The following is a 23,598-nucleotide window of genomic DNA, read 5'->3' as shown; positions in this document are numbered from 1 at the left end:
CAGGTGTTTTTTTAGTCCATTGACTTCCAATTAGTTAGAAGTAATAGTCCTTACAGTGGTAATTAGACGATTACAGTTATGTGTTATGATGAGGTTGTTTTTTTTTTTTACAAAGTATATAAATGGCTAGAAAATGACACCACTTTATGTGACGGCAATGTAGACTTCAATATGATCCCTGTTGTATGGATTTATTTGAATACTTGTTGTACTGATATTAATAATCAAACTACAGGGGTGCCCCAGTAGCTCAGCTGGTAGATAGTGATTCAGTACAATCTAAAAAAGGCATAATATTAACATTTTCTAATAAGGGCAGTAATATTTAATTTGTCTTATCAGGGGACGTAGTGACAAAATCCATGGACGTAGTAGGTCAGGCTGACGGATGAGTCAAACAAACACAGGAAATTGACAAATGTGGTTATTTTAATCCAAACCACAATCCTTTCTTGAACCTAATAAAGTGGTTTTGGTGTCTTAAACTGTTTCATTACGTTAACATGTTCAAAACTAAGATGTTACATTTGGGTATGAGATGACACACTGGAGGAGGTGGTGGAGAGATGACCTGTCAACATGTTCCAGGCTTCATCCTGAAATACCTGGATCATCCGCTACATAAAACCTTTATGGACCAAAAAAAACAGCAGTGGACGGCTCCTCTCTCTCCGTTGCAGGACGGAGAGATACAAAAGATCCTTCGCTCCTACAGCCATCAGGCTGTCTCATTCTAACAGAGATTCTACCAGACTAACTGAATTTCCCCTCTGGGATGAATTAAGTAATTTAGATTTAGATTGATTGATTGATTTTTGAAACATTGCTTTGGGTGTAGGAACAAGACTTGCTGCTTGTATGGGTTGGAGGACTTTTCTTGTATTTCATACTTCCTTGTCTGACACTGCCAGACCTATCATAAAGCACACAGATAATAATTATAATCTGTGATGATACTTTGCTGTTGGACTAAAAACAGGAAATGCTCCCCCCAAAAAAGTTAGTAAGTGAAAATTATCATACCATGCCCAAATTAATGATTTTATTCAGCATGTAATTAAATAAATAGGTAATTGAATTAAACATACATGAAACATGATTATACTGTGATTCTGCATAAATTAGCCATATTGTGATACATGCAATATGAGAGAACTATTCCTTTATTTATTTATTTGACCCCAAAAAAGGAACAACAACTTAACTCAAGATCTACTTACTCCCTTTTTTGGAGCTTTCAGCTGCATCTTCCTTTTTAGTGGATGGAGTTTTCACCACATGATCTACTGTAGATCCATACATACGTATGTCCACATAATGATAACTGAGCAAACTGCATTCAGACTCTGAAATGCAGTTGTAAAAAGCCAGTAAGTAGACCTTGAGTTCATTTTATTTTTCTTGCCAAACTATCCAATGTCAGGAATGAAGAATGAACGCTCATGCTCAGCATTCTACTTCTGTAATAGACTGACAATTTGTCCAGGATATCTCACCCAGTGACCTTCCACAGGATAAAAGGGTGAAGATCATGGGTGGATGATTCCCACCAGCTCTATCATGTACAGTACAAACAATTCCACTATTTTTTTTATTGACTTGATAAGGTGCAAACTTTGTCTTAGTCAAAAATGTGTGGGTGAGACAGAGGGGAAGACATGGATCCACTGCATTTCAAGGACTAATTTTACATGCAGGGAAATAAATGTCCTTTACTTATATCAGATATCAGTCAGAGGACACTTTGATCCACCTTGATTCAAGATCACAGTGATTGTATAAAACATGGCCCAAATGATGCACTTATTGTAAAACACTCACGTGGAGATTTATATTGAGGAATTCAGATCAACAACAATGAACTTAGCTGCATAATAATAATAATGATGGGAGTGTGTTCGTATCCAACTTCTTACACTGAACCCGCTGTCCCCTGAGAGACTCTTTTGTTCTCGTGTCCTGCCTGCAGGATAAACTGTAACACATCCCCCTGTGTCCTGTTAGAACATCAGTCACAGCTGCATGCACGGCCACATGAAGGCAGCATGACTGACGATGTGTGTGAGTATGTCTCCGTGTGTGTATGTTTGTGTGTGTGTGTGTGTGTGTGTGTGTGTGTGTGTGTGGGTGTGGGTGTGTGTGTGTGTGTGTGTGTGAGAGTGAGCTCCATCACACGCCCTCCCCCTCCCTTTTTATTTTTTACAAACGAACACAATCAACAAAGGGCATTCGGGGTGCATGACAGTCTGGAGTCCCTTTTCCCAATTATGGACAACCACTAATTACCAGAGGTGTAATTAAGAATCAGGCAGATGTAGCAACAATGAGCTGCTTATGGGAGACTATTGAGAACTGCTTCTGCTGGAGGTGAAACTGTTAATTATGCATGTACTTGCACCCTCAAAATATGTCTGCACTACACTTGTAGACACAGTTAATATTCAGAGTGAAAGTGTTTTTTCCCAGTTGATCAGTTCTGAGTGATGCAGTGCAGTTTGCATCACACTTATTGCATCTTTACTAAGGGAAAAGTGAAGGCTGAAGTGAAAACAGTTTTTAAGAGGCAGACTGGAGAGCAGGAAGGTCACTTGATAAAATGCTAATATGAGCGCTTAGCATCCATGCTCTGTCAGTCTGACAAGGCTGGTTGGATGCAGAGATGCCGTCAGATACACACACTGTACAACTCTCTCTGACACACACATGCAGCAGCTTGTAAAAACGTACAGCTTTGAAGGACATTGATAGTGTATCAGATTCCTTCTCCACAAACAAAAACAGACCATGAGTTTTATAACCTTGGGGGTTGATTTACCTCACAGTGTTTTATTTGCAGACAGAGTCACCAGGTTGATACGCTTCAGCAGTTTAATATATTTGGTTGATATAATCAGTTTGGAATGTGTACTGACAGTAAACAATATCAGCAACTCCACATTATACATAATTAAAAAAATTAAATTGCTGTCAGTGTCAAAATATTGTGTTTTGTTTCAGTTTATTAAGTTAGGCTACGTATATAACAATTACAGTCCAATTTTGTATATAGAAGTGCATTTTTATGTACTTATGTGTTATACTCAATTATTCCCATAGTCTGCTTTTTTATACTTCTACTCCATTACATGTATCCCACAGCTTTAGCTACTAGTAGAACTGTGTGATATGATGATATACACGGTTGCCCATAGAGTTGGAATAATTGTGTTTTCAGACACAATCCTCTGTTAATTGTGGTTTTTTTCATTGTGATATGTTTCGAAGAGATTAATTAATAATCAAATTCGCTGTATCTGCTAAAATATCAACCATATTTTGATTTCACATTTAATGACACATATATACACAGACATTTCACATGTAAAATGTTGAATTTCACACGTATAAAAACATGAATTTCACATGTGTTTTACTGATCAAACAAATAAAAACAATATAGTAACTAAGTTAAGTTCTTAAAATTCAGACCACAGGCTTTAAAAATGCTGAAGACCATGATTGAAACTCATGTACTTTGCTCATCTCTGTTCTCCTGTTTCAGCTCATGTATTCTTTACAGCTTTAAAATGTCCAAAATGTAACATTTCTAATCGTATACACGAGAAACTTGGAATTTTTTGTGTTTTACTCGCTTACAACATTCATTTCTGTGTGTTCCCTGAGAGGTGTAACCTTCTCTAATTGTGGCCTTCATCCCATAATATTATTATCTGGATTATCCTACATAATCCCTTCAGGTTTATTAGTCCTATTGTATTAGCATACAGTAATACAAAACCTGCAATTGTGGCTCGGCTTCAATGACACAGTGGCAGGTTTTAAAGAACAAGTGTTTCGCTTTATCAGTCCAAAAATGTGAGTAATTAATTTCTTATTCGGTGAAACATGCATTTACTGCTTGCTATGCAAAGAAACGTGGCTGCAGTTCTGATGCATTAAGTGACTGTAAGGAAGGTTTCTAGGAAGTCAGACAAAAGTCTGAGGTGGTAACTTTAAAGCTCTTTCAGCAAGCAGCGGCATATTCCCAGCATTGCAGTCATTTTTTAAAAGCATAACCTCTCTGATAGCTTGTGGCAGGGTAAAAGCTCCCTCAATGTGTGACCTCCCCACCCATCATCCTGTGTAACCATGAGTGAAGCTGCAGACAGGGCTCCAGCTGTGCTCATTCTCCATCCACATCAAACCTTTTCCCCTCTCCTTCACTAACAACCGTTTGTAACCACGCTCTCATATTCTGCACCTCCTTTTTTCCCTCTTCTCTCTCAACGCTACATGCTCTAATGTTCCCGTCGGTTCCAACTCTGCCCAAACTCTCATTTATTTCACTTCGATGCCTCTTTCTTGTCTTTTTTCATAACAGAAGATAAAAAAAGCTGGCTCGACTGGAGATAAAGTGAGCAGACTCCCCACTAAAACCCAGTTAAACTTATTTTTTTTCCATCATGAGTGGTGCAACAAAGACAAGGATTCAAATGATATCTCCGCTTTTGATTGTACAATGCAACAAATTCGGGCTGCCAAGCATTAAAAATTGGTAGATGAGTGAATCAACGAAATAACATTATTAACTTAAATGTCAGCATCTCTTCTACTTCCCCACACATTCAGAACATTTTTTTCACTGTTCATATTCAATAACAGCCATAACTATCAAAAATATGACATTGAGACCCTGTCGTTAATCACCAAAATTGCCAGTGAAATCCATTTAGCAATTATTCTGTCACAGGTAGACTTGAAGACCTGTTTGAGTGCCAAGTTCTTTGTGTTGAGGTCATATTTTAGGGTTGCAGTAGTCTGATAGTATGAAAACTCCTTTCTGCAGAAATTGCACACAGTGTGCCTATCAAGCTCCATCTAAGCATTTTTTTGGATGTAACATTTTGTTTTCTGCTGTCATCATGTTTTTAAAGCTACTGTGGACGGTTGCATGTTCAGGGTGGAGGGCGATTAATCTGCATTGATTTTTTTTTAATGCTTTCTTTCATTTTTGTAGTTTATTAATCAAAATGAGTGCTTTATTTTGACAGCCCTACAAGAAATGCATAGTGGGAAGCCAGAGAGGGATCATGTCATTGCAGATGCTTTAGCAACTACTACTGTCTGGGCTGGAGAACTGGAGGGATCTTAAAGAAAATCACTTCACATTACAAGATATGATATGACAATGGATACCATAAAGCAACAGAAAATGTATTAAAAAGTTTTGCAGTGTCACAAATCAATGAGAAGGACTTGTTTGTAGTAATATTGAACATGGATTTAAAAGATGTTTACATCAAAATGGTGAAGTACATTTATTTGTAGGCTGTCATGAGATTTTTCAAAAATAGACTGGTTACTTTTAATCTTTCAGTCTATCTTTATATCTTAACTGACCCTCAATTGTATCCCCACTTATTTCATGTTTATGCATGTCTGTCATCTACTCCCTGTAAAATACTATAATCAAGTGAGCTGTCGATTTAAATTGGGGAGAAAAACGGGACATAAACATTTTCAGCCCTTCTCCGTCAATTCTGTCGTGAGTCTTTGGTGCCTTATCTTTATTACTGCTACACATTTACACCTTTAGTTAACAAAAGCTTGTCATATAGAGCAAAACAGGAACCTGAGCACACCACAGAACCACACTGAGACATAAAAACATAAAACAAGCACAGATAAAATGACACATTTCTTTTATTTCTTTTTCCTCTAGGATCAAAATCAACAGCACCATGTTGGCATAGGACGGTGCCATCTTTTTGATTTGACAGGATACTAATGCAGTTAAGGTATGATTTTACTCTCATTCTTGTGTTTCACAGTTTACCATGGTCAAATTACAGTAATATAGCAATCAATATTGCGGTATCATGTCATTTCTGTATGTTAAGTCATGTACTAAAGCATTTAATTACTTGGAAAGTGTAAATAATATATGCTGGAAAGCATATATTCTCTGAGGTTTGGTGAGAGTTTTACCTAGCCCTATATCCAGTTTAAGTTATCACTTGGTCTGATCTTATCTCTATAAAAACACAACACAGCAAGTTATCTGATGTACAGATTCAGACTGTAGCAATCTCTGCATCTCTTCTGACAACAACAATCACTCACCACATCCCTCCCATTGGCTCGCCCTGAAGTAATTATCCATTAGTGCCAGTTCCACAGAAATAAAAATAGAAAAATAAAACAAAAATAGCATTCTGACTGAGTGGATGTTTGCCCGGGAGCACCTCTTTTTTTTTTTTTTTTTTAAAGCAACAGAAACGAACACGCCACACTGTGAGCTATTGTTCTCTCAGATTCTCTCTCGAAACAGTAAGGGCTGTGGCTTTTTACCGGCAAAATATATTTCTCTCTGAGGAGATTGCTCCCTGCATGTGTTCATGTGTGTGTGTGATGTGAAGCCCGATGCAGAATGTTAATGAGCCTGAAAGCCTCTGTGCTGCTCTACCTGACAGCTTGAAGACGGCTCTTGCTTGTGTGTCGGTGTGTGTACATGCACATTTATGTCCACAACCTTTCTGTGGACCATTAGGATTCGGGTCAGAGCACATTTTTTACCAGTAAGAGAGGATTATCCTGAAAGCAGCTGAATCGGCGTGTTGAGTAAAGAGGTTGGCCAGTTGATCGGCAGCGTCCCAAAGGAAACTGTCTGGTTGGAGAGGCTGAAGACCCTGAGCGGGCTCTCAGAGCGTCTGCTTCGCCTTCAGCGATTTGGTTGGTAAAATATGGATTAATCTACTGGTCTGCACATCCTCCCCCATTCTGTCTGTCTCTCCTGCTGTCTCTCCCCCTCCCCATAAAGTGCTGAAGTAGAAATACTGCTGCTTTGTGACCAGAAGATGTTCTGGTAAAGGGCTTTTGTCTCCTTTTTCCTGTTAACTATTGTTCAGCTTTTTGAGTGTTCTCAAAACAAACCAAGAGTTGCAAGATGGAAAGTGCAAGGAAGCATCATATATAGTATAGTGTTAAGCCATGTAAGACAAATCTGTAATTTCGGGCAACAAAAAAAGTACTAGACTGGAAGGTCTTCGTGATCCTTAAGCTTGTTTGGCTCGAAATGCTGATGAGCACTTTCTTGCAGCAGGAAACAGAACTCAGAACTGTTTTGCATGCAGAAACCAGATGAAAATTGTTCTTTACTCAAGACACACTTGGGGGGGCTATCTGGCTCGCCAGATTCATTCATGTTCCAGAATCCAAGGACGCAACATTGTTGTGTTTTGATGAAAATCACGATTTGTAATTTGTGTAGATCCGATGGGTTTTTGAAAGGGAGTCTGGATCTGCAAGGTCTGGTTTTTGGTAGGAAGACACTATGTAACCTAAGTGTATCGAGTTGCATGAAGAAACATTTTGTGTTTCAGCAATTTTAGCGTACAGTGGGGAGAAGTTTGAAGAGTTGCTCCATTTCTCACTCTTTAAGAAAAACAAAAAAGTGAAGCATTGGAATACCAATTTGGATATCGATAACTGGCAATAATCGAAAGCATCTGGATTAGCCTTCATAATTAGACAGCAAAACCCTTTAAAGTGTTTTTTTTAACATCTTTTTAACACGTTTCCAACCTCGCTGGAACACTGTTTGCTTTGTGCAGTTTACCCTCCTTTGCCTAAAAAAGGAAAGTGTTTCTTTTCTTTGCAGTTTTTGTTCATTTAAATAAAAAAATATCTTTCCCCACAGTGCATTCACTTATTTCTGTCCATGTTTAACAAAAGAAACTCCTTTTTTTTATGGCAATAGATTTACTTACTGGTGGCTGCACCTTTTCATCCAGAGATAGCCCAAGGTCTCCTCTAATGGCTTTTCCATGTGCTGTTATTCAAAGTGCAGTGACCTTGTTGACTTCCTGCACTTCCCTGAGACCCTGAGTTATGTCACACCGCCACTGCATTTCTCCAGTGTTTGATGCAATAGTTCACAGTCATTCTGCCCAAGTACAGTGTCGATGAGATTCAGAAAGCCTTGCCCACTGTCTGTGTATTCTGCATTATAATTCCTCACAGCCAGCCCCATCTTTTCATGTGTAAATGCTAATGTTTCTGAAGTATGCCTGTGCTTCCTACTATTACTATGGAGATTAGTTGAATTTTGATGGCTAATGTGTTTCTATTTCTGCCTCCCACGCAGCAGAGTCTTTATGAGCTGTCGCCTCTTGGGAAAAGAGGAATAACATTGATCTCTGAGGTTTCAGAGGCTAATCTTGCCTTGATTGGATGTGATCCAGGCAGTGTTTCCAGTACATTCAGTCCAGTGCACCATCTGCAGATAAGTTCCACAGAGGCATCGATGTGTCAACAACCCTGTGTTTACTGTATCTACTGAGGCGATTAATTTAGGGTGAATATTAAGAGAGGTGTCTATTTCGCAGATGAATGAAGCCCAGCCGTGTTTCTGCAGAGCCGTAGATTTTGTTGGCAATTTTCTGTCTGGCTCGTACTTATTCAGATGCATGCTGGTACCTCTTGGCAGTCTGTTCTGTTCTGTGACACTGTTAGATGAAGTAGAGCTGTTTAACATGGTAAAGAAAGTGCACCTTTTATTTATTTCCCTGTGGGGATATTTAAGCTGGGGAGCCAGTTTAGTGTGTATTTGTGGTGGAAGTCATGATGCAAATGATATTAGCCACCAGCAGCATAATCCTGCAGTGCATCAGTCGCACTAACCAGATCTGTGGTGTCATCTGGAGGAGAGCAATCAAGCCAGGCTGATGAGAGAGGCATGTAGATGGTGTGCTAGTGATCCGGCTTTGAGAGGAACTGCATTGTACAGTGTGCAGACGGATAGATTGACAGGAAAATTGGATTTCAAGGCTTCCCATTAGGAGGGCTGGGTTCATTCAGTGTACTGTGCAGCTGCAGGCACGCTGATTATGATAGCAGCATCCCCTCTGAACACGGGGGCTTTAAATCAGCCAATATAGGGCTCAGGAGGGAGCATGTGTACACACATACTGTACGCTCACCTACTCATTCACAAAGATGGCAGAGAATATAGGTCATATCGCTTTATTTGCGTAACATCTGACATGTAAATGGGGTTCTGCAGTCGCTTCTCTTTCCTATCAGGCCTGTAAAGAGCGGATGGAAAATGAAATAATGAACAAGGTTAATGGGTCACGATGATTACGTGCAGCCCTGTTATCCATTTATTTCCTGTGTTTCCAGAGAGGTCACCTGTTCCAGTGCGTTGCCCAGTCCAATCGATAAAAAACATGCAAACACAGCCAGCATATACACGGGTGCTGAGGTGGTCAGAGTGTATGAGCCTGCACCCACCACCTCAATACAAAACACTTCCATGTTTAGCTGTGAAAATGTTACACTTAGAGCAGCAGGGTTTTCCCTACCATTAGAAGGCTGAGGTGCAGCACCAAAGCTGTTTGGAGCTACTGATGTAGAGAGCATCAATAGAGCTAAATAGGTCCTAATGGTTGTTGTTGGTCCCCTGGTGGACTTCTTTAGCTAGTTTTGTTGAGGCTTTTTGTTCATTTCTGCTCTAAAGTCGCTTTTCCAGCTCTTTGTACACAGATGTGGTAATAATAATGGTCCAAAATGATGTCAAATGGCATGTTGTGCCATTTGACATCATTGTGTTATTGAATGTGTTATTGAAAGACATCAAATTCTCCTCATGGAGGACTCCTAAACACAAATACTTCAACAGTCCCCTGAAATACACTAAACAGGAAGACTCAGTCTTGCTTTTAGATTTGCCTTGTCAGTGGTGCTCAAACACATTAGTCAATTAATAGATATGTTTATTAGCTGTTTAAGTCATTCATCAAACATGTTGTGGTCTCAGCTTTCTCTTTTTGAAATCACTGTAAATTGTGTATCTTTGAGATGTCACCTTGACACAAATGAAAAAGTAGAGGGCATAATAACAAGATGAATTTATACCGCCATTAGTGGTGACCCGAAATGTTGGTATATTTAGCATAAGCTCAGGGATTGGTATTGTGCACACTCATACCACGACACGTCATGAGAGAGTGAAGCAGCAGTTTTCACTGAGGAATGTGGGTCACTTCCCCTGCCGCCTGCCGTCTCTTCAGCACTTTGGTTCAAAGTATGTAAGTGTTCACACAACTCTCCTAATGTAAGAACAGAGAGTGTTTAATACCTGAGAATCCAACACGAAGCAATAGACAGCCACATATAGCATCCATGTGACCGAAGTCCTGGACGAATTAAAACATTGACTAGATAAAAAGTGAAACGGTCATAAAGGAAATTGCAATTCATCCCGAGGGAAAAATTAATGTCTTTATCAAATTTTAGGACAATTAAGCCAATTATTGTTGAGAAATTTCACTTGAAATCTCAAATTTCCACCTCATAATGGTGCTAGAGGAAATCTCAGGGAACCACCAACGTCATTAGGATTTTGGGAACTATTTATGTGTCTGCAAACTTTCATGAGAATTAATCCATTATTATGAAGATATTCAGTCTGGATCAAATTGGTGGAATGGACCAGTATGGCATCTGTAGCACGTGTTTTGAATGTTTTCAGTCCATAAGAATGAGTAGAGGTTTGTTTCACCTGCTGGCAGGTTGAGAAGGTTATCTTCAGCTCATTCAATGCCTGCTTACTTAATGTTTAAATGTTCAAGTGGTCATGTTTAGTTAAAAACCACAGTTTCGTTACTACAAAGCCACAGAACCACTTCTTGAAGGCTAGGGGGAAAACAATCGACTTGGGCATTATAAAAGAGAGTTATAAAAGCAAAATGAATGCAAATGAATACCAGAATTGAATGTGTCATGAACACAACACAAGCACAGGAAGCGACATAGTTACATATGTCACCTTAAAACGTGATGCACCGACCTTAACTTACCTTCTAACAACATTGTCAACTTTTGTTTTGACTTATCCCATGCACCCTGCCTCCTGGGTCAAAAGTCCTGGTTTGTTTCCTCTAATTGTGACCAAACTGACCCAGGCTCACCTTTATTCAAGCGGACAAAGACCCAGTTAATGGTTTAAATATAGTTCAGTGTGTCAAGCATGTGGCTGCGTTACTGTATGTGTGTCACTGTGTCCCTTTGTGCATTGTGCCCTCCATCAACCTCCGACCGCTCCACCCATCACTCCATTGATTGTCAGTCATCAAAGGGCCGCGCTGTGCGCCACAATGCCCCTGTAGTTGCCAAGCAATCAAGCACAGGATAAACACACACTGGCAAAGGACAATTTTTACGATGTCCTGTATTAACGCACTCCTCCCCCCTTCGATGTGTAAATGCTTCCATCTCCCCAAGGGGGTCAACAACAATGCATTGTTCCTCCCAGGAGAGCTAACAGTAGAAGCTATTGTGCAGCAGCGAGGTCTGAATTATGTGAACACACTGCCTGTGCACACTCTATTAGGCCTCCTCTGTGTGGTCGTAATAACACGGAAAAATTACATGACTGGAGCCTGTCTTGTCTTACTTCCCGCTGTGTGTGTTGGTTCAGGAGGACCCTGTGCTGCAGAGAGATGCTTCATGCTTTCGGGCTCCGAGGGTTACTAAATTGACACTAAAAGCTGGCTCACCCTCCTTCATCTCCTTGTGCGGCTCCTCCCCTGAGTCATGGAAGCGGTGCTAAATTTAGCAGGCCTCAAAAAGTAATGGTGTGGCAAGTTCTTATTGAGTTTGCACCCCCACAAATGTCTCTCTCCCTCTCTCTCCCGTTGTGTCTTGCTCCCTCTCCTTCTTTTCTCAGTAAAAGGCTTGTCCCACGGCAGAGCGAGTGCCCTATGAATTATTGAACCAATGGTGGAGCCCTCATAAATTATCTAACCGTGTGTCGCCTGGCGGAGCAGGGCAGCTCAGTGGATACATCTCGAACCCTCGGTGTCAGTACCACCTAGACCTCTGCGTGGGTCTGATAACAGAACCGGCACAACTCAGACCTGAACACACACAAACTTATACACACACACACACACACACACACACACACACACACACACACACATGCATTATATACCCTGCACTGAAGGCTTTTCCTAAGTGGCTTCTGCAGGAACATCACTGACAGGGCTTTCAAACTAGAAATGACAAAGTGCGTAGTCTGCCTGAGCCAAAAGACATTACATCAAGACGTCCACCTGTAAATAGTCAACACATTGTAGAATTGATTACTATTAGCATGAATAATGTACTGTGTTAATGCTTTGAGGTCTTTCATCTCCACAATAGTTTTTCCTACTATATATTAACAATGAATAAAAGGAGTCGAAGGCAGCTGTTTCCAGCATACAAGTGCTGGTAAAGTCACCGTACAGTACCTGCCCAGTTCCAAACTGCAGGTTGACAAAGTTAGTGACCAGCTCATGAAGAAAGTGTTACATCTTGCAGCTAAAGAACCAGATATTTTTTTCTAAGGGGTTGGTGAAAACTAAGCCAGAGCTAAAGGGAGAATGCATGAACTTACTGTACATTTATCAGGTTAAGACAAACACCAATCCAAAAATATATTATAATGTGTACACTGTGTGCTAACACATAACAAATCTATAACTGTAACACTTCCATGAAGTATATTTTACACAATATGTTCTTGATTGAGTAATGTTATAGGTGTGTTTTACAAGTTAGTGTCATCTCAAATGGCACACAGCAATTATGCACTTACTGGAAATTATGTTTGCAATACTGTGCCCTATTGTCGCCTGCCAAAATATACAGCCGCTTGTTTTTGCACTTCAATTTGATTAGAATTCACGTGCTTTTACTTCCTGCTTGTATGAACCCCCTTTCTGAAATGAGGTCAAGATTATGCCCCCACCAGGGTGCTCAGCAGCTCCGTCTCATGCCCATGTATAACTTACATTTCTTTAGTTTAGTGTTCACCTTTTCATTCACAACCACCAGACCTTCCTCGCCCACCATTTTCACAAGTTGGACACATATAATTGGTTCATCTTCTTACTGTGGTAAAGATGGTGAGCGTGAAAGGGTGAGACGTGTCCAGCATTCACTTAATTTTTTGACTGTCATGAATGCATCATCTGGGGACTCATTGTATACTGCGTTTTGTCAAACTTGCATATGAACGCATTTATACACTCAAAAAAAAAACCTGCTTATCAAAGGAAATCGAATATCAAATTCCGAATACAGTTTATGTTCACCAACAAAAAAAGTTTATCAGTTTGAACATTAAAATATATTTTCTCTGTACAGTTTTTTTATTTGAATATATATCACTAAGGATTAGTAAATTATTGCAACGGTTAAATATATCTTCTGTCTGCTAGATTGCAATTAGACCCTCTTGTTAAGGATGATGCATTTGATGGTCAAAATTAATGTAGTACTCTGTTTACTTTGTACCAAAATCTATCAGAAAATCACCTTGATGGCAAATCAAGGTGATTGCACAAGGTTGCAGCTAATTAACTATTTTACTGACAATTAACCTGACTATTATACTACTATTTCCTTATTAATAAGGTATATTATGCATTATAAAAAAAGAAAGGAAAAAAACCACATTGCACTATTGATTGTTTATCAATTTAAAAAAAAAAATGTTTCTAACCTGAGCCACACTTGCAGTCATTACAGAATTCAAATGATTATTAATGAATGTAAGAATGGATTTCAGCACAGTCAGCTTGGCAGTGATTACACCCTGTATATTCATACACTTCACCTGAAACATACAGACCTCCACCTCCTCTGATTGATGCCTTCCTGCGGCCGCTCTATTGATCGTTTGATGTGTGATGGAGCTGCTAAATATTGGAGAAACGTTTTAACAGCGCTGAATCTTTTAGTGGGTTCCCGTTGATGGCAGGTAGCCTTGAAATGCAGAGCAGCAGGTGCTTAGTGAACACACTCCCTACGGTGGGTGGGCTGCATTGACTGCTGATAATGGCTTCACCAATACCTGATTATCCTGTATTCCCTGTATTTGCATTGGATAGTGAAGTCAAATCAAAATAAGCAAAGGGATACGTGTTACGACGTGGATACGATCATGCTGGAAATTAAACATATTTTCCTATTGCATTATCTCCATTTGAAAGCCATTTGTAGCTGTGTTTGTGCTCTTGTTTCATCGACACAAACACACCACGAGCCGTCTGGCTGATGCCCGCATGGTGCCTTTCGTGACTGTTATTCCCACAGGAGGTCAGGGTTGTGGGATGCCCCTGGAGTCTCTCTGCATATGGCCAACAAACTGCACACACCAACACACTTGTCATTACAACACACTGCAGCAGGGGGACAAATATCCCGAAAGCATCGTTCTGTGAGGCGGTTACACAACGTTTCATGCCTTGTGTTTGATGCCTGTTAAAAATTGTTCATTCTTACGACACATGTTCCTCCGACTGAGCAGAAGATTTGATTAGACTTTGAGCATCCTGCTGTGTAAATAAATGTGCATATTAATGAGGACAAAACAGGATTTTATTGAGATACAGCACAGCACACTGGTGCAGAAATATCTACTAATACGTCTGTTTTCATAATTCATGACAGGTGAATATATATTGATCGTTGTCAGTCATTTTCTTTTTGTAATGAAATTCTACTCTGAGTCGTGATGCATCATACTGCTGCCCTTCACAGTCAATAACACTCATTTGTTTGATATAGATGAAGGTCAGTGGTGCAGTGTGGACAAGATCATTATTGCAGCACTTATTATAGAATTATCTCACCTAGAGCTGCAATGACAGATCGGCCGTCTGATCTATCAAAGGCATATCGGTATCAGTGTATATGCTGTCTGATATGAAAACCTTTCTTACACAATATATAATGCAGAAAACGTTGCTTGCCGTGATTTAGAAATTGTCTTAGCTATTATAATAATTTTTCTATTATTATTTTTTTAAATAGTCAGCAATTGACTTGAACAGTAATGATGTTTATTTGACTATTTGTTTTTTTCCTATTTATTATTTATTTTCTTGTTATCATTTATAGATCATTGTCTACATTGTTTGTAATGTTCCTACATTTTATTTTCCTTTTGGTTAAATTTTTAATGCTTTTTATATATTTTTACTTGTTTAAATTGTAAATTAATATTTTTTTAATATTTCTACATGTGTAAATTGTTAATACATTTCTTATATTTCTATGTTATACTCCTTTTTCACCATTTATTGTTTTTTTTTTTTTTGAAGCTCCTCTCTATCTTGCTATCCACTTTGCTGCTGTAATACTGAAAATCTTACCTTGATTGGCTGATAATGTAATACATTGTTTGTATAATGTATAACAATGTTAAATATTATTTCATTATAAACATATTACGTTTTAGTAAGTAGCTCTTTGGGTTCATTTGCAGAGTGGTGAAAAATTGTTGCATAATCCACAGAAAAAAGGTCTATTTTCATTCCCGCTCAAAAAAATTAACTATATTGGTTATCAATTAATCCCCCCTCTATCAGTCAGGCTATAATGATAAGTCGACAGATTGATTAGTTTATCGACAGAAAAACTCATTTTCATGTAAAAAAAAAAGCAATTTTCAGCCTCTCAAATATGTAGATTTACTGCTTTTCTCTGTTCTCTATCAGCTCTGGTGTCTGTGTTGTTATTATTGGTTACATTCAGAGGTATTTTCAGGTTAAATGTCGGGTGTTTAACTCTGAACAGAGTTGGATTACTTTGTATCCAGGACACTTTTGTATGTGATCCAGGTCATCATCTGATAGAGCAGCTGTCGCTTCATTCTGACGGAAGAGATTGAAACGAAGGAGAATTAGGGATTAATCAAGTGATGACACAGCAGCAGCACCTGCCTGCACTTTAGAGTGTGTGTGTGTGTGTCAGTGTGTGTGTGTGTGTGTGTGTGTGTGCGTGTGTGCAACAGAAAGCACCTCACAACTTGAGCACAGGCAGCCGCTTTCTGGTTTCCATGCCAACCACAAGGGCTGTTCACGTTGGAGCATGCTCAGTTTGGCTCCCTTCCCTGTAACAATAGCCAGTGAGAGGACTCATGCACACACACACTCTCTCTCTCATACACTCAACTCCAGCTCGCAGTGGGAGCGAGACGGAGAGGAGAGGCTGCCTGCTGCGCTGTGGAGCTCATAACACACACACCGACCGACAACACACACACCCCTTCAATAACAAAGGTGAGTACACAAAACCTGCAAATATTTCTCAGAATTTTCCTGCGTTTAATTCTCTGATGTCGAGGAGTTTGTAGGATCAGTAGCTTCGCCTCTCTGAGGGGAAGAGCTGCAGCGTGGAGACAGTTGTTGCCGGTGGAAGAACTAGAGAAAAGAGGAAGCATGTGCTCTGCTTTGTGAGTGACAGGACTGCATGTATTCTCCCTTTTTTTTCATCGTTTTGGAAAACGGCATCATTATACTCATTCCTCCCCTCTCTGTTCAAACTTGGGGATACATCCATCTTGTCTTTTTATGAATGGTGGAAACAGGTGGGATATTTTTTCTGGTGTAGTAGTTGACAAAGCAGGGATTGCTCAATAATTCATGTGGGCTTGTATGGAGGAAAGTCAGGGGATGACAGCAGGTGTAATGTGATGCTTTTGCATGGACACAGATAGCTCTTTTGACAGTGCGGCTCAGTTTTACAACCTTCTGTTTGCTTATTAAGAACCTTAGGCTGCATATCAAGCATTTTAAACTCTCTTAATTTGCACACTTGACTTGCAGATATAACTCAAAGAGGTTAAAAAGTCTCTCCCAGTAGAATAAATAAACCTTGTCTCTGAAATGTTATATGACCTGCAGTTAGAGGGAATGTGAGGAGCTTTCTTCTTGTGCCTGGCTGACCATCTGAAATCTTGTATCAGTGTCTGTCTGTCTGTCTGTCTGTCTGCAATCTCTTCAGTATTACCCTCTAGCCGCGTCACATTTCTCTCTCAGAGGCCACTTAGAGATTCACAGAGAGAGAAAGAGAGAGTCACTACCCACCTCCCACAAGATTAATTGTTGTGGCTGATAAATTTCTGGTTGGTCGATAGTGTATTCCTCTGCAGCCGGCCAGCTCCTTGTGTTTGTGCTTGTGCGTGTATGTGTGTTGTTGTTGCTGGCTCTTCACAGAGCAGCATGAATATTAACTGGCCAGGCCTGTGGCCTCGTATGTAAACTAGGGGTGCAACCAAGGCTGGCGGATATGATTGGAATCAATATGATGACATGAATCATAATATTTTCCTCGATCAATTTGTGGCAAATGTATGTATAAAGTCTAATCAATTTTTCATTGCAATGAGATCTGTTTACTGGTATGCATAACATCAGAAAAGGACTCCAAGTAGCAAAACAATTTTTTTTTTTTTTAATTGTTAAAAACACAATAACAGGAAATATGTTACCTTCAGCCATGTATTTCACACATTTAAGCAGTATATATAAGGATATTAATTAACAGTATTTGTCAACAATTCTTCTCTTATGAAGACATTATTTTACATTTTTATAACGATAACTAACACAACTGCTGTTTTCAAAATGTGACGTCACAGTTACATGCAAGTGGTTAATGTTGAAGTACTTGTTGAGGTTAAGGCTACAAACCTACTTCGTTATGGTTAGAAAAAGGACTTTTGAGGTTAAAATAACTTGCATACGATGCAGAAAGTGACATAAAAGGTTACTTATAAAGGAAGATCCATACCCAGTTTACCCAGCTCTTTTAACATTTTGACAAAGGGACAGGAACTCTGGTCTCACAGGTCAGAGTCTGCTGTTTGTTTGACCAATTCACCGCCCACCCACCCTAAAGGGACTTTCTCATACTTTATTTTCCTAATTTCCTTATCATGAAAACAGCTGTCTGCTGCAGCTGAAAATATCCGCTTAATGACACAGAACCAAACAATAAATGTGCTGTAAAACCAAAACTCTAAGATATAAGAGGCTAAAAGGCTCTGTAGAGATCCAGAGCTGGTTCTAACTTGCAGCTATGTGTGTGTTCATCACTAAGAGAAACCCCTTTTCACTTTAGTCATTTGATTCATTGTTTATATAAATATATTGATTACAGGATCTTTAAATGCTTAATCGTTTCTGATTAGATTGTTGTCTGCTGTTCATTTCATCCACTAATTGTTTCATCTGTAATAGAAACTATAAATAGTTTCTCCTGGGTCACCTGTCTCGTACATGGAGGAGGAAGACAACAACGAGCCACACGAGCTGAAAATAGTCAAATAAGACACAAGAGGAGGGGACGCGTGGAGAGAAGAGAGGAGGAAGAGAAAATAGAGAGTTGTAGAGTGATAGATGGTAGACAGAGAGAGAGAGGGAGAGGCACTCTTTCACCCTGCGGGAAATTGGAAAATAAATTGAGTTGACACAGGCAGGTTTGCATAGCCATGCTGATGGAGGGGAGTGGGAGGGGAGAGGTCTGGAATCAGGGTTTTGGAGGTTCACGCGAGGCTAATCATCTCTGTAGCCACCAGTTATAGGACCAAAAGGCTTCCTGGGGTTAGTAATTAGGTATCTCCATCTGCCATTGATAAAAAATAATCAGTCCAGTCAGTGTGGCTGGCTGTTCAGCAGCCTTTGTGTCTGATGAAATGGTATCTCACTATATTTTAAATAAGGAAGTTCTTCTTGCAACAATTATTTTGGGTCCACCTTCAGAAAAACATTTCAGCTGTTACTGGAGCATCTAGTGGCAGTATCTTCTGCATGGTGTTGGGGAGAATATAAAGTGGCACCCATTGTGGGATGTCAGGTTTGATTTTCAGAGCGTAGAGCGTTATGATGGCTCAGAGCAGACAGACGGACAGTGTGTGAGGCTTCACTGATACGATGGAAAGCATCTCTTCTTTATCTTCTTCTTCTTTGTCATCATTTCTGTCTTTTTTCACTCTGTGGAAGATAGAGTTCGGAGAGTTTAGAGGCAGATGGATTTCTATATGGCTTTCTATTTCAATATATTTTTGTTCCAAAATCTGTTCTTCACTTAACCGAAAATCTCCTTAAAGTTGATTCTTGCCCATACAAATTGCTTTATTTATTACCAATAATCAAATGGCAAAAAAGACAAAAGTTTATGGTAAAAGTTAAATGTAATTGTGTGCAATTGCCTCCTTTTCTGCATGCAAGTTTAAAATTGTTCCAATATACTTATAATTATTGTTTTAATGCAGACATATGTTGCAGGGACTAGTTGAATCATCAGACTTGTGTGATTTTATGCATCAAAGGGTTAAATTGCACATTTATGAAGTACTTACGAGGACATTTCAAAATATGGAGTATTGCTACATAGCCTAAAAACATCCCAATATAATTTATAGGCCATATCGCCCTGCCCTAATTGGCAGTATAATGCCTGTTAAGGAATGAATGACTCTCTGTGCCTCTGTGCCAAAAGTTTAATTTATTGAAGTGCATTTTTTGCAAACAGACGCTGAGAGTCCTTTTTTTGGCAGACTGCCGAGGTCAGCCTTACACACGGTGTGTATGTGACTGACTGACTGAGTGATCACACTTTGTTTGGGGGGCGAGGCAGCTTGAGGCAGCTCGTCCTCTGTCCTCTTCCTGTTTTTTCAAACATATTGTCATTGTCCTTATAAGGACAGTGCTTTTATTTCACTCATTTCATTTCAAAGGTAATTATTAGGATCCCAAAGCACTAAAAATATGCTATTGTTCCTCTAAGATTTATTATATTTTTAACTGTATTATTACTGGCACAAAAGCATATTAACTACTAATATCCAAATCTATATTAACATCATAGACACTACCGTTAACTATTCCTGTAGCACATGCCCACAAAATTGCAAAATCACATTGATCAAACCCGGTCAGTCATATACTAGGTTTTAACCTAGTCTTGTTATTGTTATGTATGTCTAAATATTCTTAAGAGTCAAAAGGTAATTGCTTTTTGAAAGGGCCAATTTGCATTATTATGTTATGGTATTAATAGCCACAACCATACTGTTAATCACACTTATTTCTGGGGCAGTATATCACCCAAAAAAGTAGCTATTGTAGCTACACCTGCCTCCTGTATTAAATGTTGAAATACAGTGCATGGTACACTACTGCCTCAACTGGCACCTAAATATGAACATAATTCATTGAGCTCCAAAGTATGGGGAAAAAATATTGTCTTTGTATCTTTACAAAAACTAGAACTACTGGTCATGTATCACTATTTCTAGCACTGAAATGAAATAATCAAATAACACCCAGCCCTAAAGAATATATATGCACTTCAAGGCTGTTATATACCACACTAGCAGGCACTAGCATGTACACACACACACACACACACACACACACACACACATAACAGAGAGTTCATACAGCCTTTGGATGTTGATGCTTGTAAGTCAGGTCCCCGTAAACCGCTGTGACAGTTGATCAATGGCTCTCCATTCTGCCTCATTCCCAATCCCAACACCCACCTCACCCCCTCCTCCACCCATCTCCATCTCCACCTCCACCACTTTCCCTCCTCTCAGTCATCCTCCATGCTGCTAATCATCACATCCCTGCAGCTCTTCCCTTTCATCACTCCCATCCCCTTCTCCCATCCCCTGCTGTCCCCCTTCCCCTTTTCCCTCATCTCTGCTCTCATCTGAAATCCTCTCTCCTCTCCTCTCCTCTCCTCTCCTCTCCTCTCCTCTCCTCTCCTCTCCTCTCCTCTCCTCTCCTCTCCTACAGTTTAAGCCAATTACAAGCGTGTCCTTGGCTTCTGGAGGAGAAAGAAGAGGGGCTTTTCCTGCTCTGCTCTCCTCTCTTTTATTTCACTCCCTCCTCTTCTTTCTCACTCAGTCTCGGTGTGAGTCATGCAAAATGCCTTCAGCGTTATACAGATCCTTATAGGCGTCTGTAGGAGCCAGTCCATCGATAATCAGGCCATGATGTATCTGTGATGGTTGTTAAAGCTGACGATGAGCTGACAAGAAAGGCCTTTTGAAAACATTGACAGCCCCTCAGCAAGGTCAAGGGGCAGCATTGATCCAGAGATAGGAGGAGACAAAAGGAACATGGCTGAATCTAGAAAACAAATTGGTTTGGTATTGCAGTCATTTTTAGTTTATAGAGTGATATTATTTTCTCAGTTATACCTTTCTACATATTATATCTTATATTTTGCATGCTCAGTTGTAATCTAGTGACTTTAAACATGCATTATGTAATGTGTTTTGGCTGCTAGCTGTCTTAGAATCCAGTAAGTAACAAAAGACAGAGCAATGCTTTTTTTATGAGTCAGTTTCTGGAAGAAATGCTTCAGTGTTTATTGTTCAGGAGGATTTAACCTGCGGCAGAATTATCTGCAAAGGTCTCCTGTGCTCCGAAACAAATGGAGCGAGTCTTTAAAACTGGTAAAAAATTCTGAATAAAGCAGTTACACCTTAAAATCAGGGTTTCCCGGATGCTGTTTGGCATGTTGGCCAAGTGCCTACAAAGTTCAGGGTGTTTTTACAGGAGCAGAATTATCCACAGAAGTCTCCTTCCTTCCATAACAAATAGACAAGCTGATTTAAATCTGTAAAATACTGAAGCAGTTTCACATTAAAAATCTGTGTTTTTCGGATGCTGTTTGGTGCACAGTTGGACGCATTAGAGCGTAGTTGCTGCTAACGTTTGCTCAGATTGTTTCACTGATAACGTCCGATGACAAAAATCCTTCATCTGGTTCATCTAGAGTTAAAATGACCAAGATTTTATAAGTGTATCATAAAATGTGGCTTTAAATGGGATGGAAAGTCAATTTCATGACAACTGTCAGAAAACCAAAACCGCTGACATGTGATGTCATGTACAGGGGGAGATATGATAACATGAAACATTTGACATAATGTAAGTACACAACTTAAACGTAATATAAAACATAGTAAAAGTCGTTTTTCAGACATTTTATGAAGGAGTAAGGTTTTATACTTTTACTCCTTGCGACCAGGGTCTCTTATTTTAAAAGGTGGTTCTTTGGTTTCTAGGAACAGCAGGGCTTTATTGAAACATTTTCCCCTTTTATTCACTTTTATTCATGACGGGAAAGGATTCATCCCAGGCAGCTGCCTGTGACCCAGCAGGTAAATAAATCACAGGAGAATCTATTTACTCTTTTCCTGAGTGACAGGCTGGTTTAAGGAGATGCAGAAGTGCTTTGAAGGGATGAGTGATTTTTTTTTTTTACTTTCTGCCTACATCCTCAGTCTCTGTTGCTCTTTTTTCCATTCACCCTTACCCTCTCTTATCTCCCTGTCTCCCTTCATTCCCGGGGACGGGAGTGACTCACATAGCCATCTGCTGCCCGGCAAATCCTCTCTTACCTTATTACCCTCCTTTTGTTTATTAACACCACCCCTGGGAGGACAGTGATACCTCTATCTCCTCTATCCATCTCATTCTCTGCTTATCCCTCTCTCCTATCATTTGAAACTCTCCTCCTCCTCCTCCTCCTCTGTTCAGTGAGGCTTTTATCGTGTGTTCCTCTTAAACTCCCTCTCACCTGCTCGGCTGAATTCATCTCTGCACGCGTTGCTTCCCTTCATTTCACCTGATATCATTTTTTCCTCTTCTGATCTACCTCTTCCTTATTCTCCCAGGAGACAGATTGTAGGAATGAGGTCAGACACTGTGTGTGTGTGTGTGTGTGTGTGTGTGTGTGTGTGTGTGTGTGTGTGTGTGTGTGTGTGTGTGTGTGTGTGTGTGTGTGTGTGTGTGTGCGTGTGTGCGTGTCTGTGTGTGTCTGTGTGTGTGTGAGAGAGAGCATATGGATATGAATGCGAACAGACTGTTGATGTTTTGTTGGTGTAGGTGTTGTTGTTGCCGATGTCATTACGGTCCCCTGCAGAAATGACAAGAGACAAATGAAAACGCCCTGGGGATAAGTGTGTTTTTTTGTGTGTGTGTGTGTGTGTGTGTGTTGGTGTGGGTCTTAATGTAGACGGAGTGCAAACATTGGCCATGCAAAGTTTGCAAAGAGCCTGAAAAAATTGGTTGCAAAGGTGAACAGCAGCACAGTTCAAGTTTACTGTTACCCTTTTAGCCAGTGCCTAATCTTGAACCACTTCTTTGCGTTTCGACAGCCAAAAAATGGGCTTTTGGCAAGGAAAACTGGTTCCAGAATGGCACCAACTCTTTGCTGGTCTCAAACCTCCCTTGTTCAGGAGGTTTTTATCGCCTGAACCACTGATGCTCTTCTTAATACGCCCAACTGGGAGTGCTTGAGAGCGTTGGAGAGCACCTTGGAGGGATAGCGTTTTGTCAGTTAAGATACTTTTGTTAAAATATCCAAGGAAGTAAAAATGTTGACACAAGGTACATAACTTAGAGTAGATTGCTGGCACAATAAGAGAAGGACCCGCTGGTCAATGTAGGTTTGTGAAATTTTGTTGGCAAAGGACAAAATCTCAGCAAGTACCATTGTTTGGTTCAAGAGCTGAAGTTGGATGGAGCCAGGTTTAAGGAGTAGCACCCTTTCACATGAGCAGGATTCAGTGGTCTTTGTCCCACCCTACTGTGATTGGATGGCTGGGTAAGAAATGACAGTTAAGAATGTTTTGTTTTACCCAAAGTTAAACACTTTTCAGCGATCAGCATCTCCATGTAAAATAAACACAAAGCCAAAATGAAGATGTCTGACGTTACATTAAATACACAACTACATGACTTCAAAGTTGACATA

General features: G+C 39.9%; 1 long non-coding RNA gene across 1 annotated transcript in view; it reads left to right on the top strand.

Annotated features, from left to right (window-relative positions):
• LOC131979217 (uncharacterized) overlaps positions 1 to 23,598 on the top strand; it is a 49,298-nt gene that overhangs the window by 6,486 nt on the left and 19,214 nt on the right. Inside the window, exon 2 of the long non-coding RNA XR_009395035.1 lies at positions 5,702 to 5,777. This is a non-coding gene — a long non-coding RNA (uncharacterized LOC131979217). The remainder of the gene's footprint in view (positions 1 to 5,701; positions 5,778 to 23,598) is intronic.

Source organism: Centropristis striata, chromosome 10 (assembly GCF_030273125.1).
Source record: "Centropristis striata isolate RG_2023a ecotype Rhode Island chromosome 10, C.striata_1.0, whole genome shotgun sequence".
Taxonomy (NCBI): Eukaryota; Metazoa; Chordata; class Actinopteri; order Perciformes; family Serranidae; genus Centropristis; species Centropristis striata.
Note: the sequence above shows the minus strand (reverse complement) of the source record. Positions and strands in the feature narration are given on the sequence as shown.